At 35.5% G+C, this 14,326-nt stretch overlaps 1 pseudogene; it reads left to right on the forward strand.

Annotated features, from left to right (window-relative positions):
• Positions 1-300: 300 nt before the first annotated feature.
• Positions 301-1,441, forward strand: LOC21384405 (annotated as a pseudogene).
• The last annotated feature ends 12,885 nt before the right edge of the window (positions 1,442-14,326 follow it).

A 14,326-nucleotide genomic window follows, 5' to 3' on the forward strand; every position in this document is an offset into this window, starting at 1 on the left:
TATATATATATATATATATATATATCAAGTTTAGAAGGGTGCTAAAAGTTTGAGAGAAGAGCACAATACTAAAGAAGTGAATTAAAGGGTCAGATAATACTTTAATTTTGTCACTACAAATTGTAGAGACTTCCAAACTAGCTAGATGATTACTGTAGAACAGGAGTAGGTAGGGTTTTCTTTCTCTTTTTTTTTTTTTTTTTTTGGATAAGAAGAATAGGAGGTAGTTACCAACATAGCAATGACACCCACAACTAATATATCAGAACTCGCCATGGTACATTATGTACGGACGTGCTCATGATATTAGCTGTTAGAGGGTTACACAAAATAGACTACGTGGACCACAACGCCTTGCAAAAGCAGGGTACTACTATTTCCTGGCACACACCACTTGTGTATGGTTATAGTGCTTTTCTATATGAACTTGTACACAAAAATAATACACGTACATATATCTTATACCTTGAAACAAGTACGCGATATACTATTTATTGGTATATCTTATACCTTGAAACAACTGTTACACATATTTTATAAGGTTTCCTTTCTATTATCTTTTTTAATTTATTGTACTTGTTAATCTGACATTATTTTTTCCCCTTTACTGATAAATTAGAGTGCGAAGTTTTAAACAAGACTAATTGTTTTGTGGGTGTCAAAATGTACTAAGTTATTTCTTATCTGTTCAATTTTCATAAAAAAAAAATCCTAATTATGGATTAGAGTTCTTGAATACACTCATTATCATGTAATGTTGGAGGTTTTATTTCTCTTGTTCTCTTATCCCTTAATACAAAAGGTTTGTCTTTTGACTATTGTGTCCGCTCACTACTACAGACAAGTCTGTGGTTTATGTATCGTTCGGGAGTGGTGGAACAATGTCGTACAAGCAAACGACAGAGCTAGCTTGGGGCTTGGAACTGAGCCACCAAAGATTCGTTTGGGTGGTGCGCTCGCCCATCGCAAGCGCAGACGCTGCTTTCTTCACTGCAGGGAAATGCGATGACGATCCATCAACCTATTTGCCAGACGGGTTCTTGGACCGGACCAAACACGTTGGCCGGATCGTCCCGATGTTGGCCGAACAAGCCCAAATCTTGGGCCACCTCTGGAGAGCCTAACCAATGGCGTGCCGATGATTGTGTGGCCGCTCTACTCCGAACAGAAAATGAATGCGGCGATGCTGACGGAGGAGTTCGGCGTTGCGGTGGGACCGGAGGTGTTACCGTTGAAGAAGGTAGTGGGGAGGGAGGAGATAGAGAAGATGGTGAGGAAGATTATGGTTGACGAAGAAGGTTGTGGAACTAGGGCTAGAGCCAAGGAAGTGAAAAATAGTGCAAAAAGGGCATTAAGTGAAGAAGGTGGTTCATCTTACGTGGCACTCTCTCGTTTTGCCGAGCAACTAAGGCTGTTCATCGGTTGGATTAGTGCGGGGTAGGACTTTTTTTTTCCCGTCTCAAAAGGTGCAGGTTGCATATATTTGGCCCCAACGATGTTAGAAAAATTTCACAACCCAACGATGTTCCGGTTGGGTTGGGGCGGTGCGGGGTAGGTTGGGTGGTCGGTTTCAACATTCAAAAAATCAAAGACTTAAAGTTTAATATAATATTCAAAGTTCATCATTAAATATAAATAGCAACCATCTTTATCAGTCCATCTAACATCAAACATGAAGCAAAATAGTCCATCCAACATCAAATACAAAGCAAACATAAATTAGTCTACACTTATAAATTAGTCATAACATAAAACAAATAGCTTAAGCAAAACAAACATAGAGGCTTAAATCTTAATTCAAATCCATCCAAAGCAAGCATTGCAACATCAACCATCTTTATCAATCCACACTCATAGGCTCCTCAATGGTTGTAGTAGGACATGAAGTTGAGTTATCTACGAGAGAAATGAAAATAGCTTAAGTAATAATTTCGATAGTTTAGAGTTCATATAATAAAATAGATTAAAATACATACAAATTATCCATCCTAAACAGAAAATATAAAACAAGCCATTCACATAACAGAGAGCATAGAAATACTCAGAATACTCAAAGCATAGTCATAAAAATACTCAAAGGCCAAAGCAGATAATGATTATCAAAATAGCATCAATAGAAAGGAAATCAGAGGCTCTGATCAAGCCATTACCTGAGACTCTCGGTGGAAAAATGACGAGACGCTGGCGCCAGAGAGACTGAGAGAGCGTAAAGCAGTGAACTACTCCATTCACATAACAGAGAACACTAGCCATTCACATAACAGAGAGCACAAAAATTCTCAGAATACACATAAATACTCAAAGAAATTCACTGATTATGAAAATAGCATCAAGAGAAAGGAAATCAATGATTCAATATCATCATTTGCTGGAAAACGAGTTCGAACTACAATAAATACGACATCAAGCCTTAAAGGGAACCTAGAGGTGAGAGAGCACCGGAGCGCATCAAGAGAAAGGAAATCAATGATTCAATATATCATCATTATAGAATGAATCTACACAGAGGAAGCTTCGAGCTACAATAAATACCAAAAGATAAGTGAGGAGAGAGAGACCTAGAGGTGAGAGACGAGAGCACAGAGCCAGAGCGCAGTGAGCACAGAACCGAGATGACTGAGCACTAAGGGCCTGAGGCGAGAGAGCACCGGAGAAAGTGGGCAAGACGGCGGTCGAGAGGACTGAGCAATGAGGAGAGAGTTGTGAGGGGAGAGGCGGCCGAGACCGAGGGGGTTCACGGGAGGGGAAGAAGAGGGAAAACTGAAAAGCGTGGGGGGTTCACGGGAGGGGAGACCGAGCCCTAATGTCAGCGAGCCTAGGGTAGAAATTGGGCAGGTTGGGCTTGGGCCCAAATCTTGGGGGTATGTTGTGCGGGTTGGGTTGGGGATTGCGGGTTGTTATGGGCCTAACCCGTAATCCGCCCCAAACACTTCGGACCAGAGGTATAATGGGCCGAAAATTTAAAAATAATGCCGCAGGTTATTTTTTTCGGCTTAGGTTAGAGCGGAGTGAGTTGGGTTTGCGAATTGTTCGGGTTTATGAACAGCCCTACGAGCAACATTACAAGAGAAGTCAAGGTCAATGAGCAACTCTAATAATAATAATAATAATAATATATGGTTAAGAAAGAAATAGAGTATATTACTTCCATGCATCTTACCACCTATTTGTCGTTACATGACATGACGTCATTACCAGTATTGTTTGGACTTGATACATTAGTCTCTGTCCCATTCCTAACCTATATATATCCTATTCGATATGTTACCTCCTTTAAAATATTTCATGACATTTGCTTCCACTTCCTTTCTTGATGTCTCCGTTTCCGTAATTCTAACAAACCTTGTATATATAAAATGAATGATTAATTACAAAAGATTCCTTCTGCACTATAGTTTTGTAACACTTAATACTCATTTTTCCTAAATAATAATATGTTAATAAAAAAAATCCCTTTTTTAAGATTTCTATTGGAAATTACACCTTTCGCATAAACAATAGTTGTTATTAATTAATTAGTGCTCAATTACTATTTTATCCACACATTTTAATTTTTGTGTAATATAATAAATATTAAAAAACCAAAAAAAAAAAAATAGGAGAAAAAAGAAGGATTGTTTTTTTCCTACAGCAACTCCCCTAATTGTCTTCTTCACATTTGGTTCACCAAGGTTTTTTTTATTTTATTTTTATCAATTTTAGGAAAGACTTTTTTTTTTAAAATTTATTATTTTTAACGTGAAATATATGTTCAAAATATTTATATTAATTCTGCAGACGAACAAAAGCTTCATACTATTTTAGACTTAAATTTGATTAATAGTGAATTTTTCATAATAAAAAAAATTTAAATTTAAGTTAGTTTTAAAGTCAAATTAAATTTTAAACCCAAAAGTTACTAAAATACCTTCAAATTATATACACTGAATAAGATATTGTCGATTTCCATTAAAAACATAATATAAGTGTTTTTTGTCGATGTTGTTAATGTTCAAGGGAACAGGTATTACATTTTAAATATCGAGGTAAAATGTTATGAGAGCTATAATACAAGCGGAATTTTTATAATTAATCTTGAAATGAAAGGAAAATACTTAGTAAACAAGGTGCATCACGGCATCTATTTAATTATTCGATAATTGGTCACTTAAATATCGAGATTTATTAAACAAGTATTGATGGGCTAATTCAATTAAGAATAGTTACATTCACAAACTCCATTTTACTCTCCATACACCCATGTACATTAAAAGTTCTTATGATGACTGAAACACTCTTATATAAAATGACAAAAAAGATAATAAACTTAATTATATAATCGAATGTTATTACAAAAATAAAATTAATTACAGTTTTTTTTTCTCTCCACACACCCAACATGTCTTATCCTCAAATTATAAACTGTTGTTATTTTCATATCTATAATAAAATCCTAATTTTCAACTTTCAATCATCATTTTAAAAAAATACATGGACGTATATTAATTTTTTTTGCTATTATTGTTTGGTGATGTTCTTTTGTTTTTTTTCCCCTTTCATTTCTAGTTTATATTTTGTTGCTAATCATTTTGTTTTTTCATTTCTTATAAATTCTAATTGTTTTTTTTTCATTAGTTCCTTTTTTTTTTGTTTTGTTTTTTTTCAATTTTTCTGTTGCTTGTGCTATGCTTTTTTATTGCGCTTTCTTTTGCCGTTGTCTTTTGTATGGTCAAATGTATAACTTGTCATTCTAATGTCGTTTTTTTTTTACTGCTGTTTTGATTTGTTTTATTTTTCTGATTTTTTTTGTAATGAAGTCTATTACTATCTATTGAAATCCCCCATTGAACTTTAAGAAGAAAAAAAATCATGCCCAAAGCTTCAAGAAAAAAAATTGATAAATGATAATATTAAAATAACAAATAAAATGGCGAATGTAAAAAGAAAAATAAATTTTTTAAGAATTAATTACTTTTATGGAAATAATTGGAGGTAATTTAGGAATAATAAAGAAGAATAAAAAGTAAATTTAATTATTTAAAAATTATGTGGGGTATATAATTAGAAAGGCATTAGATTATTCGACAGTTTTATGAGAAGAACTATGACATCACCAAAAGGAAAGACTGCCGTTTTGATAATTAGTTATTTCCATTGTTATATTTTATATCAATGTATCTGTTGGAATTAAGTGATACAGACAATGTTTATAGAGATATAATAGAATTCAAGAGAGAGAAACTCTGAGAGAAAGGATCGATTGTAGAGAGAGAAAGCGGCTAAAAGAGTGTTTGGTTACTGTGAAAATCTGAGAGAACTGGGGTTTCTTTCATTGGGTATTGTATTCTTAGGGATTTGTCTGGTGATCAGTGATTCTTGTAGTTGGATTTTAAAGTGAATTCTGTATTCCATGAGTTGTGAGGGTGTAATACTTCTCAAATAGTGAAATAGCTTTCTTGTGCGATAGCTTAGCAGGACGTAAGTCAATTTAGACCGAATTTGGGTAAAATCTGGTGTTGAATTTCGTGTGTTGTTGCTCTAAATTTCTGTTCAATTTTGAGTCTTGTGTTAGAACTAATCTAACAGTGGTATCAGAGCTTATGGTTACGAATTGTTCATTGAAGACTCGAAGAAAGGTTCAAGATTCTTGTTTAGAAATTTGAGGGGTTTTAATAAGAACAAATGAGGACAACCAACTTCAAATTACAGAGGTTTGATGGCACTGGGAACTTTGAGCTATGGACGAAGAAATTGAAGGCGATTCTCATCCAACAGAAAGTGGCCAAGCTTTGGGTGATATGAAACATGTTAAAGTCACAGATGAGGAGAAGGCCACGATACAGTCAAAGATGTTTATGACTAAATCCCTTATTAATAAAATCTATTTAGTGAAACCCTTTTTAGAAGTTATTTAGTTAGGGGATTCGTATCCCGATTCGAATCATGATTCATGATTCGTTATAGTGTTTTCTCTCATAAAAAATATACGTAAATCGAAAATGGTTTTAATCTCATGATTTTAATCCATGAACAAAACGTCTCCTTAATTTTAAGATGGACACCAGTAAAGGCCTTGAGAAAAATCTTGATGATTTTAATAGAATTGTCATAGACTTGGTCAATATAAGGGAAAAGGTTAAAGAGTAAAATCGGGCAATAATTGAACTAATTTCTCTTTCCTAAAGGAAGACCCCTTAAGAAAGATCGGAGCAAGCCTAAATTTAGACAAAACTCAAGGTCTAAATCTAGAATAGGAGGAAGAAAGTTTACTATTGTAACACCACTAGTCACATTAAAAGATTCTACACAGAATGGAAAAAGAAGCTTACAGAGTAGAAAAATGAAGGGGGAGATGCAGCAATTGTGACTTTGTGAGCCAAGATGGTGGTTACGAGAGCTCAAAGATATTGGTAGTTGGGGGAAGTCAACAAGAACAGTCCTTGATTTTGGCTGCACATACTATGTGTGCCCTAAAAGGAACTGGATTTTCTGAATATGAACAGGTCAATGTGTTAAGAGTTTATGCTCTTAAAAATAAATGTAACCATGCCTTTATGACATTTCAATATCAAGAAAGTTTATTTATTTTATATATCTATATGTTATTCTCTTTATATTCATATTTGTAGAATATGTGATAAGCAAACTGAAGTCTGTGATTGTTGGTCTAAATTTTTTAGATCATGTATGTAATTAGAAGAACATATAAAAAACATGAATCTAAAGATAATAGTCTAAATACACGATCAGCAATCGATAGAATAAAGTTTGATCGCTTTATTTATGTTAAGATTATTATGTTGTCTACTTTTTAACAGAGACAGTTTGTCTTAATTGTCGGAGTGAGACTCATGACTAGAGATTAGTAATAGAATCTATATTAGATTGGATCAAAGTTTAAATATTACATCACAAGATAGACATGGGCAGCACAAAATCTAACATGAAAAATGAAAATGCATTTTTTTGAATCTCTGGATAGTCGGCATAATGAGGATTAAATCACAAAGAAACTAAAACTAATAAAATTAGTGGTCCTTTCAAATTAAATTACCTTTTATATGAATACGTGCCATTTTTACTGGCCCGTAAAAAGTTCCAAGTAGGGGTGTAAGAATTGAGCCCGAACCCGATTAACCCGTCCGACACAACCCGATCCGACCAAAAAATATAGGTTTTTTTGTTTTGTTTTTGTTTTTTTAAAAAATCGGATTCAAATAGGCCCAACCCACAATGTGCAGGTTGGGCCGCGGGGCAGACAGCATTTAACCCGATTTGCCCGACCCGGCCGTTTCCCAATGAATACCCGTAAGTTTGTAAGTTGTAACCCTAATTTCCCAAATCCTTCCTCGCCTCCTCCTAGTTCACTTCAAGCCTCCCTCACCTCCCAAGCCTCCCAAATCCTTCCCAAATCCTTCTTCGCCTCGATCTCGCCTTTGCTTCCATCTCGCCTCCACCTCACCCTCAGTCTTGCACTCTCGCCTCCCCCTCACCCTCAGTCTCACACTCTCGATCTCGTCTCCCTCACCCTCAATCTCGCACTCTCGATCTCGCCTCCCTCACCCTCAATCTTGCAATTTCTCGATCTCGCCTCCCTCTGTCCCTCAGTCTCGATCTCGCCTCCGCCTCGCCCTCAGTCGTACTCTCACCTGTCGCCTCCCTCACCCTCAGTCTTGCACTCTCTCGATCTCGCCTCTCTCACCCTCAGTCTCGCACTCTCTCGATCTCGCCTCCCTCAGTCTCACACTCTCTCGTTCCTCAATCTGCGTTCCTCTTCTTCTTCTCTGTGCCTCTTATTTGAACAGATTATCTGAAATGTTCATTGAAGACAATCGGTAAGAGACTGTAAACTCTCCGTGCCTCTTGATTGAAGAGTTTTTTTTTCTTTCTTTTGTTTGATTGCTGAACTTGGTTTCCTTAATTTTGATTGCCTAATTCGAGGTTTGTTTCCTTCCTTTCGGACTTCGTTTTGATTTTTTTTTTCTGATTTCTGAATTGGTTTTCTTTTGCCTGATTCGGGGTTCTTTCTGAATTGGTTTTCTAATTTCTTTTTGCTTTCGTATGAATGTTTACAGGGATGTTCTTTTTTTTTTGATTGATTATTGATTATGCCATATTGATTAAATTAATTATGTGTTTGTACCATATTAATTATATTACGCCATATTAATTATATTTATTACAAATCAAATAAGGTTTCTGTTTTTGTTTCCAAAATCTTATTTTTGTTTACGAATCATATTGATTATATTGATTACAAATCAACTTCTTTTTGTTTTTGTTTGTGCCATATTGACTCTCGTTTGATGTTGGTACTCATTTTTGATAATATTGAGCTTTAATAATATGGTACTCATTTATTATTTCTAAAATCTTGACTCTCGTTTGATGTTGGTTTTTGGTTTTTTGTTTCCAGCCGAGGAAGAAGAGTGAAGACTGAAGAGGCATTTTCAGTCTATAGTATATAGAAGAAGGCAACGCTGAAACAGAAAGGTTAGTTATTTTATTTTCTGTTTTTTGTTTTTTGTTTTTTATTTTATATTTTTTGTTTTCTGTTTATTTGGTGATAACTAGAACTGAGAAATATTATGTTTTCATGAGAACTGAGATGAACTGATTTTAGATTAATCTCTACGCTTAGTCTCAATCATATGTTATCTATTTTTTAGGTTAATTTGTGTGCTAGATGGAAAAATTTATCATCCACCCGACACAAAATTTTGAAAGCACTTGGAAGTCCTCTGCTGAAATAGAAAGTGACCAATGTCGTACCAAAAATCCAACCTTCGTCTCTGTGCCTAAAGAACCCATTATCTTGCCCACTCACACACCCAGCCCTACCCCTGTACCTATTTTAGGCACTAAAATTGAAAATGAAAAAAAGGAGGGAGACAGTAAAAAGAGGAAGAAGTCACAAAAAAGTCTCTTGTTTGGGATCATTTCAAAATCATAGAGAGTGAGGATCCAGATGAGCCTAGGTGTAAGTGTATCCATTGTGGGGCAACATATGCGTGTGATAGTAGGAGACATGGCACCAGTAGTATGAAGGTTCACATAGAAAAGCAATGCAAGAAATACCCATATAGGATCCAAGACAAAAAGTAAAAAAATTTGAGTTTCCAAACCAACACTGAAACTGGCAGTAATCTTGTTGCTATAGGTTTTAACAAGGAGCATTGTAGAAAAGCGTTATAAAAAATGGTGATTGTAGATGAGCTTTCAAGGTGAAGGATTTAAGAATTTTAGTCAAGTGACGCAGCCTAGATTCTCTATCCCCTCACGTGTTACGATTGCCAAGGGCATTTACAACTTTTTTTGGAAGAGAGGAAGAAACTGAGGGTTGAATTTAGTAAGGGCAGCCAAAGGATTTACCTAACAACTGATTGTTGGACATCCTTGTAAAATATTAATTATTTGTGTCTAACTACACACTACGTTGATAGTGAGTGGACTTTGCAAAAAAAGATTATAAACTTTTGCCAAATTTCAAGCCACAAGGGAGAGAGTGTTGGTAAAGTCATTGAGTCATGTTTGCATGCTTGGGGTACTGAGAGAGTCTTCATTATGACTCTTGATAATGCCTCTTCAAATGACTCCATGATTACCTACTTGTGAAGGAAGATTAAGGGGTGGAAAGGGATTGTTTTAGGTGGGAAATTTCTGCATGTTAGGTGTTGTGCCCATATAGTGAACTTGATTGTCAATGAAGGTTTAAAAGACCTACATAATTCCATAGTTGCCATTCGTAACGCTGTGAGGTATGTGAGGTATTCTCCGGCTAGGTTGTTGGAATTCAAGTCATGTGTGGAGTGAGAGAAGATTGAATGCAAAGGTCTCGTAGTCCTAGATGTCCCTACTAGATGAAACTCCACCTATATGATGTTAGATGCAGCCATTAAGTTTCAAAAAGCTTTTGAAAGATATGAAGAGGAAGATGATAAGTTCGTGTCTTATTTTCGGGAAGAGGACGGGGGAAAACGGAAGATTGGCCCGCTACTTGATGATGATTAGGAGAATGTTAAGGTGTCTGTGAAATTTTTGAAGACTTTTTATGATATAACTTTGAAGTTTGGTGTCACTTTGAATGTGACTTCAAATTCTTACTTTCATGAGCTTTGTGAGATGCAAAACCAGCTATCTGAATTAAGCAAACAAGAGGATTCAATGCTTTCATCCATGGCCGTGAGTATGAAAAAGAAGTATGACAAATATTGGGGGAATGTTGAGAATATAAATTGTCTTCTCTTTATGGCTGTTGTACTTGATCCTAGGTACAAAATGAATTATTTGACATATTGTTTCTCTATAGTGTATGATTCTTGCACTCCTGAAACATTAGCAAAAAATGTGAAGGATACTATGTACCAGCTACATGAGGTTTATAGTGAGGACAAGGGTGAATCTGTGGCTAATGAATCTGGTAGGGAGGCGGCAATAACAAGTACAAAGGAGGCAAAAACGAACACAGAAGGAGAAGGGTGTTTGTGGAGCTCCTTTGTTAGGAAAATGAAGGAGAAGAATGTGAATGAGTACAAAAATGATGGGGACAGATACTTGATAGACCCTATGGAGGATCCAACTCGGTCAAATTTTGATGTTTTAGATTGGTGGAAGAATAATGCAACCAATTACAAGGTTCTTTCACTAGTTGCAAGAGACATTCTTGCCATTCATGTTTCAACGGTAGCCTCAAAATCTGCTTTTAGTACCGGAGGCCGCATCCTCGATCCCTTTAGGAGTTCATTACGCCCCAAGATGGTGGAGGCATTGATTTGTACACAAAATTGGCTGCGTAGTCGTGAGCACATCAACTTTATTGACATGGAAGAGTTTAATGAATATGAAGACTTTGAGTGGGGTAATGTTTTTACGTTTTACTTGTTCTTTTTTAACTTTATTTCATCTCCTTGTTGTTTATTTTGTTGTCCTAAACTTGATTCTAATGATTTTTTTGTTATGTTTTCTTCTTAAGATTTGTCAAATTCTGTTGCAACACATGAGGGGCAAGCTGGGAATGAAGGTGCTATTATTCTGGATTAAACTGTTTGGAGTGGACTAAATTTCTTATTTTGTTAGACCATATGGACCGTCAATTTTATTTATGGACTTTATTGACTGTTAAGAAGTATGTTTGATGTTATGTTAATGCTTATGGACTGTTTATGGACTGCCATCGTCGTCAAAGTCTACCGCCGCCATCCGCTGTGGCATTTTACCCCATTAATCTTGCCGTTTTCAGCCCCTGTTTTAGTGGGTTTGAACTTTGTAAGTTTTTGCATATTTATTGTATTTTTTAGTTTAAAATGTTTGAGTTTTTTGTTGTTTAAATTTGGAATATGGATTTTAGATTTTGAATTTTGATTTATAGATTTTAGAATTAGTACATAATTTGAAGTTTGGATTATAGATATTGAATTTTGGATTATGAATTTTGAGATTATTGAAATTTGGTATGGAGATTGTTGAAATTTAGAGATTATAATTTGATTTAGGTAAAAATTAAAAGTTTTAATAATTGTTCTGGGTGACACATCTTGTAGTTATAGTGTGCCGAAATCTTTTAAAAGCTATTTTTTTTGTAGGTTTGAATTTTTGGATAATAAGAAAAACATGTCATTATGCTGTCAAAATTTTATCAAAACCTTTTAATTTTAAGAATTCATTAATAAGAATTAATTATACTAATAGAAAGTAAATTAAAAATTAATTATAAACATTATGAGTGCAATAATAATAGAATAAATTATTCATAAAAATTGAGAAAACTTATAAAGTTGAAACATGAACTATAAAATTTTCTTTATGAACGTGACTATATAGTCACAAGAAAACATGAAGTATGATTGAATGTGTTATTGTCTTGTAGTCAAGATGCCAATTGACAAGAGTTGGATACATCCGAAAAACTGATTGTCAGATTAGTATTGGGAAGGGTTATATGCTTTTATCAACATTGCCAAAGACCATGTTGATGAAAGTGGTTGTACAAGTTGTCCTTGTCGGAGGTGTTTAAACCATAAGTGTTTTTCAATAGAAACAATTAGAGCACGCATACACCAATATGATTTCAATACTTTATATATGACGTGGCAATACCATGGCGAAGACGATGTTGAGACCAATGCAATAAATGAATCAGTTGACGAGATAGTTGCAGTTATACATGATGTTGCTGGAAATAACTTTGATCATGATATGCCGGACGAAGTACAAGCTAAGGTGTTAGGTGATGCGCAACATGATGAATTTAAAGAGTTGTTATCCGAGCTCGAATCGGCATTATATCTAAGGTGTATTAAGTATTCGTCATTAAATTTTTTGGTGAAACTGATGCATTTAAAGATGCTCTACAAATGGCCCAATGAGTGTATGAACTCTGTTTTGAAGCTGTTGAAAGATGCATTTCTTGAAGGGACTAAACTTTTCGATTCTTATTGTGAGGTGAAGACGGAATTGGGTAAACTTGGTTTGGGCTACAAAACAATACATATCTGTAAGTATGATTGTACGTTATTCTAGAAGGAGAATGCCGATCTACAGGTTTGTCCAGTATGTAACACCAGTCGTTGAAAGAGTAAAAAAACAAAAGATAAAAAAGTACCACATACAGTATTACGGTATTTTCCTTTGAAGGATCGATTGAGGCATCTGTATAGCTCGCGTCACACTGCAAAGGAAATGACGTGGCACATGTGGGGGCGTTCAAAGGATCTAGACTTAATGCGTCATCCTATTGATGGTAGGGAGTGGAAAGATTTCGATATGAAGTATCCTAATTTCGCTCGGGAACCAAGAAACGTTCGATTATGTTTAGCTACTGATGGTTTTAATCCTTTCAGAAACATGAGCTTATCATATAGTATGTGGCCGGTGGTTCTTATTGCTTACAATTTACCTTCTTGGCTATGCACCAAGGATCCGTACAAGATGTTGACACTATTAATTCCCGGTCAAAATGCCCCTGGAAAGAATATTGATGTCTTTTCGCAACCACTTGTTGATGAACTTAAAGAACTGTGGGAAGAGGGAATCATCGTTCATGACGCTGCTTCAAATGTATCATTTAGGATACGTGCTGCATTGCTAATGACTATCAATGATTATCCTGCTCGTGCTAGTTTATCTGGCTGGAGTGGCCAGGGGTATTTAGCATGTTCGTCATGTAATGATGCGACACCATCAAAGAGGTTGATGAGAAAAAAACTGTTTTGTTGGGCATCGATGGTGGCATCCTATTGGGCACAGGATGAGAAACAACAGGAAGTTTGATGGTAAGGTCGATCGCCGTCCTCCTCCGCCTCGGAAGTCTGTCGAAGAAATATTATTTCAATTACAGAATATCTGGTAGAGACTACCTGGTAAACAAGAAAAGTATAGAGGTAAGAAATGAAAGAGACAATCTTCAGAGCTTAACTGGACAAAGGAGAGTATTTTTTGAGAACTACCTTACTAGACTTCATTATCACTTCGTCACAACTTAGATGTCATGCATATCAAAAAAAATGTATGTGACAGCTTGTTGGGTACGATTGTTAGTATCAATGGAAAAAGTAGGGATACAGACAAGACGAGGATCGATTTATAAAATATGGGGATTCGTAAAGAGTTGCATTTGTACAAGGATGGTGATCGTTGGATGAAACTACATGCAGCTTACACTTAAACCCAAATTGAAAAGCAGAAGTTCTGTGAGTTCTTAAAGTCAATACGATTTCCCGATGGATTTGCCTTGAATTTAAAAAAAAAAAAAACTGATGGGAACACAAAGATCAGTGGGTTAAAATCACATGACTGTCATATTATAATACAATGATTGTTACTGACTTAGATTCGACCGTTCATGAAAAAGGAAATTATGGATGCAATAATAGAACTGAGTAATTTCTTTCAGTTGATATGTTCCCGAACATTAAGAATTTCATATTTAGAGAGAGTCCAAGAAGATATAATTCTTATGCTGTGCGAGTTAGAAACAATATTCCCCCAAGCTTTCTTCGACATAATGGTTCATCTGTTGATGAATCTACCAGAAGAAGCCATTCATGGAGGTCCTGTTCATTTAAGGTGGATGAATCCATTTGAACGCTTTCTTGGATCATTGAAGAAATATGTTCGCAATCACACTCGTCCAGAGGGATCAATTACTGAGGCATACATTGTGAACAAGGCCCTAACTTTTTGCTCAATGTATTTACGCAGGATTGAGACTAAGTTTAATAGACCAGAAAGAAACTAGGTTGATGATGACACCGAGCATGGTGATAAGTTGTCTGTTTTCGCTATAAAAATTCAGCCCATCGATAAGATGACTCCGATCATGTTGGATAACGACTTGCGGACAAAAGCC

The sequence above is a fragment of the Morus notabilis genome, unplaced genomic scaffold, assembly GCF_000414095.1.
Source record: "Morus notabilis unplaced genomic scaffold, ASM41409v2 Scaffold4377, whole genome shotgun sequence".
In the NCBI taxonomy this organism is placed as follows: Eukaryota; Viridiplantae; Streptophyta; class Magnoliopsida; order Rosales; family Moraceae; genus Morus; species Morus notabilis.